The following is a 5,562-nucleotide window of genomic DNA, read 5'->3' on the forward strand; positions in this document are numbered from 1 at the left end:
ATAAAAAACAATAAAAATAAATAAATATAAAAAACAACAAAAAATATAAAAAACAAACACACACATTTATCATGCAAGATCAAAGTAAACATAAATATCTAACCGCTATTAATGAATTAATTTAGTTAAATCACATGGACATTTTTTTTAGCTGAACAGTTTATTTAGCCTAAAGCCTTCTTAAAGAATTACTATATAAGAAAGAGTCTTTAAATTTCAGCAGTGCACATGCTTTACATGTGTGTCCCAGGACCCGTCTTTGTTTGATTGATGTTTATTATATTCAGCATACCAGGTTTTTCTTAAATTCTCAAATAGCAATTAATTATGAACTATAATGGGAACTTTTTGATTGTTCTTAGTGTTGCTTTTGGTAATTTTACCTCCTGTCTTTCTATATTACTCCTAATATAGATACAAAGTTTTATCAGTTTCTAAAATGGACAAATTAGAAGGTAAAAACTTTGAAGCTCCTCTTAGTGTCAGGATCTTAACTTACTCTTCTTCCCACCCCTTCTCTCCGCCTCCACCCCTAGCGCATGGTAGACACTGAGCACATTTTTATGAAGCTGATTTTAATGTGATCCTTTTGGGATCAATTTATTCTGTTTATTATGTCAAATCAATTAGGGTTCAAGATGGTAAATCTTGTGTAAATGATTGCTGCTATAACACAGTCTAATGTTTACAAACTTTGTGACAGGCTTAACTAAGGCACGATAGTTTTGTGAATGATGGTGTACTTTTTTTTAAACTTTTTAAATTGTATAGTATAACATATATACAAAGCAAAGAAATAAAAAAAATCATTTTCAAAACACTCTTCAAAAAGTGGTTACAGGACAGATCCCAGAGTTTGTCATGGGCTACCATACAATTCTCTCATATTTTTCCTTTTAACTGTTCCAGAATATAGGAGGCTAGAGGGCTTTTTTATCAACGCAATTGACTTTTTTCTCTTCTTTTTTGTAAACAATAACATATATACAAAAAAAAGCTATAAATTTCAAAACACAGTACCACAATTAGCTATAGAACATATTTCAGACTTTGACATGAGTTATATTTTCACAATTTTAAGTTTTTACTTCTAGCTGCTATAAATACTGGAGACTGAAAGAGATATCAATTTAATGATTCAGCATTCATATTCATTTGTTAAGTCCTATCTTCTATGTATAATTCCACCATCACTTTTGATCTTTCAGTCCCTCTCTTTGGAGTTGTTTGGGCTATGGCAATTCTAAAGTTTTCATATTGGAAGGGTCTGTCACTAATTTGGAGTAGGGAGATGGAACTATCTGATGTTCTGGAGAGGCTGGGCTAGGTTTCAGGTCTTATCTGGACCAGGGATCCATCGGGAGGTTGTAGGTTCCTGGAAAGGTTCTGTAGTGCATAGAACCCTTGTGCAATCATATATATTGCCCTAGGTATTCTTTAGGATTGGCTGGTATGGTCCTAGTTGGGGGTTGGCAAGTTATGATAGGTAGCAAGGTCTACCTAAAGCTTGTGTAAGAGCAACCTCCAGGGTAGCCTCTTGACTCTGTTTGAACTCTCTCTGCCACTGATATATTAATTACATGACTTTTCCCCTTTGGTCAGGATGTAATTGTTGATCCCATGGTGCTATGTCTAGATTCATCCCTGGGAGTCATCTCCCATGTCGCCAGGGAGACTCTCACCTCTTAGGGGTATAGGGGAGAGGGCAATGTATAAACCTCTGGTTATACCTTTATGCTGGTCATAAAAGTGGAATCATACAGGATCTGTCCTTTTGTGTCTTGCTAATTTCGCTCAGCATTATGTCTTCAAGGTTCATCCATCTTGTCATGTGCTTCTGGATGTCATTTTGTCTTGTTTGTTTCCATCTTTTGGCAATTGTAAATAATGCTGCTATGAACATTGGTGTGCAGATGTCTGGTTGTGTCATTATTTTCAGCTCTTCTGGCTATATACCAAGTAGTGGTTTTGCTGGGTCATAGGGCAACTCAATACTTAGTTTCCTAAGGAACCACCAACCAATCTTGCATAGTGGTTGCACCATTATACTTCCCATCAGCAGTGCGTGTGTCTCAGTTTTGGTGTAATTATTTTTTTTAATAGGTACATGCATTTATATTCTACTTGTAGTTTGTTCTACCAAGGAAAGAAAACGTTATTTACCTCAGCATGCCACTAACTTATTTTATATATGCTACATCTGATGTGAACATGATAGTATCTTGAACAAGAACAGTTTTAAAGCTAGCACCCGTAGCTTTTATCAGCTTTTTATATCTTTAGGCTAATTTTAAAGTTTCATTTGAACTTTTGGTTTGTGGATTTGTGTTAATTTGTATAACTCAGTTACTCAAATGTTCATCTTATTTGAAGTACTGTTTTATGTTTGTTTGTTTTTGGCATGCGGATCTCCAGCATGACGGGCGGGCGATAATTCTGCCACTACATCACATCGCACCACCCACTGTTTTATGTTTAACACATTAGTTTAAATAATTGATTTGGAAGGTTTTATTAAATTATCTTTGTAACTCATCTATGAATTAGAATGATTTCAAATGATAGTATCACAATGAACACAGAAGTCTAAAAGTTTAAGTAAATAGCCCAAGGTTTAAATGGAAGATAAATGCTGAATCTGGAAAGAGAAATCAGAGTCACCAATAATTTTTCTTCAATTTTTAACTCATTTCTTAATGTTTCCATTGAACATTGGAGCATGAAGCATTGGAGCTTCTTTATGTCGTGATAAAATTGCAGGCTATCAAAGTTTGCATCAGTAAATAGTACCTTTAGAGACTAAACACTTAGAAATACCCTGCTGGTTTTCCAGGGGTAACCTTTCAAATGCAGAGCCAGGACAGCACATGTACAAAACTTGTTTTACATGTTGTCTCAATTGTTTACCAATGCTTAATTCTTATCCTCTGTGGAGTACATGTGGTAATGGATGTATGCTATCTATCAGTCTTTAATGATGCTAAACGGATCCAAATTAGACACTTGAATCATGTCCTTTTTTTAGGTAACATGTCATGTTCAGATTTAGCAATAGTAGATATTATTTTCCCTGATATCATACATGAAACACTAATAGTATAGAATATCTTTATTATATGATAGGAAAGAATCTCTTGGCGTTAAATTCTATCCAGTTTGAACCAGGTTCAGTGGTGTCTTAAGTCACTGAACAATTCTTGAATATAAGGGTCATCTTATGGTACAATAATATTTTGAGAGAATGGTTACAATTAAATCATGACTATGTCTTAGACTGGAGATACATGGTGTTCAATTGAAATTCCTGCTGCAGTGAAGCATCCTCGAAAAAGAGGAGAAACCCCTGTCTTATCTTGGTAATCTTAAATTTTCTCTAAATTTCTCTAAGGAGTCTGTGATACTTCAAGCATCACTCCACAGAGTCTTTAAGGAACCCTTAGTTCTGTAAAAACATGGCAATAAAACTGACCACCAACTTTATGTCTTTTTGTGATGTGTAAACTTAGTATACGGTATAAAGTACCAATACCATGCTACTCTGCAAGTCTTCCTTTAATTATTAAATCAATTAGTCAATTTTTGAAAATCCTTTCTTTGTTTATATTCAGTTTTAGTTTCACTATTGCCCTCTCTTTGTCATGAACATTACCTAGTATGTTCCTTCTTAAATTTTATATGCATTTAAAACACCTGTGGATCTCAAGGGAGGTTATGAGTCAGTAGATCTGGGGTAGGACTTGTGATCCTCATTTCTGACAAGCTAACAGGTGAGGCCAGAGCTGCCAGTTCACAGATAACACCTTGAATAGCAAGGGTCTAAGTCCTAAACCCTACTCAAAAATGTTCCTGAAATATTTTTTGAATGATCATTAGCTTAGTGAATGCATGTAATAATTTGGCTTATTTTAAGAAAGAAATATGCTAAAATATCACAATATATTTTACTATTTACTGTAAAATAGTTTAAAATTTTTCCATAACTATGGTTTGCCTTCATTGTAATAGTTCATAGCATAATTTGTTATTGTCTTGAAAAGATGGACAGATGAGACCATATAGTTTGGAAACTAAAACAGTTATAATTCCTTATCAAAATGATATTATGTAAATACAAAATGGTAGTGATGATAATGGGATTTTATTCTTTATGTAACATCTGAATCAGCTGAGACTTTGACTTTCTCTTGATGAGGAAATTGGAAAGGGAGTGAGAGAATCAAAGAAGTAGAAGGTGGAACTTCGAAACTATTTTTCTTTCTTGGGTTCTGTCTGTTAACTTTCATTTTTGATCCAGGCTCCTTCTTAAACTTTTAAAATGCATAGAGCCTTTTAGTTTTTCCTTTTTAGTTCAAAGAACAAGAGTTAAATTTTCTTCCATTAATTTTCATTGCTGTACTACCACAATGCATTTTACTTCCCAGGAGGATAAGTCCTGTTTTCTATTCCTTCTGTCAGCTTGCATTGAGAGAATAGCACTTTAGTAGAAAGCAAACCACATTAATTTAAAATATTCTGTCATAGAGATAGTAGCTTAACACAGTTTGAAGTTATTGGGAGACCTTTATTTATTTTTAATGTGGGGGAAAATGTTGCCAAAAGATAATGACAAATCAGCTCTCTAGGAAAAAGTGGCCAAATGCCTTTGCTGTGGAAATGAAGTGATACATACTAAATACATTAACCCAAAGAACGTCTTCATTTACATTACCTTTAGAAATCACTCCCAGGAAGAAAAGGAGTTTAGATATTGTTCATGATATATTTGATCACTGACATAATCACATGAATCTTGAACATACCATATATTAATCTAGATTATTGAATGCGAGAACAGTAGATTGAATGTTATTAATTTAACCATTCAAGACATTTCTGGTATTTTCTTAATGTTCAAGTGGAGTTATAAACTAACTTTTAATTTTCCTTCTTAATATGCCTTTCATCTCTTTAGATTTCTTTGATATCCAATGCAGATTCAGGTTTTGTGGGTCTGTAGCTTATATAATTTGGGGGACTCTCCTAAAAGCAAATGATTTCTTTTTGCAAATTTTGAAAAAACATATAATGATGTGAACATATTTCTAGGGATCTTTCCAGGACCAAATGAGCTTACTTAACCTTAAACTTCATCTTCTGCCAGTATTACAAAATGAGAAAATATTTTGTACTTTTTTTCTTGTTATAGTATAGTCCACTATAACTGAAAAGAGTATAGATTTTATATTACATCTGGGATAAATATATGGGCTTTCTTTATCTTCTTTGCTGCTGCTAGAATCCTAAGTACATCTTTTTCTTAGGCAACAACTTTAGCTTTCTAATGGTCTCCACATTTTCATCTTTTCACATGAACCCCATCCTACGTTTTATCCATATTGCAGCCAGAGAACTCTTAAAAATCTTTTGATGATACACCTGGCATAAAGAACAAAATTAAGGTATTTATTATTTTCTTTATTCATTCCTGAAGATCCACTTTTCTCTCTATTATTATTTCCCTTCAGCCTGAAATACTTCCTTTGGCTTTTTTTTTTTTTTTTTTTTTTTGGTGTAAGTCTGTTG

At 33.4% G+C, this 5,562-nt stretch overlaps 1 protein-coding gene across 7 annotated transcripts in view; it reads left to right on the forward strand.

The window, feature by feature from the left end:
- The window catches only part of RABGAP1L (RAB GTPase activating protein 1 like), a 734,005-nt gene that overhangs the window by 254,190 nt on the left and 474,253 nt on the right, over window positions 1–5,562 (forward strand). The gene's annotated exons all lie outside the window — the stretch shown is intronic.

Source organism: Tamandua tetradactyla, chromosome 4 (assembly GCF_023851605.1).
Source record: "Tamandua tetradactyla isolate mTamTet1 chromosome 4, mTamTet1.pri, whole genome shotgun sequence".
NCBI classification, from domain to species: Eukaryota; Metazoa; Chordata; class Mammalia; order Pilosa; family Myrmecophagidae; genus Tamandua; species Tamandua tetradactyla.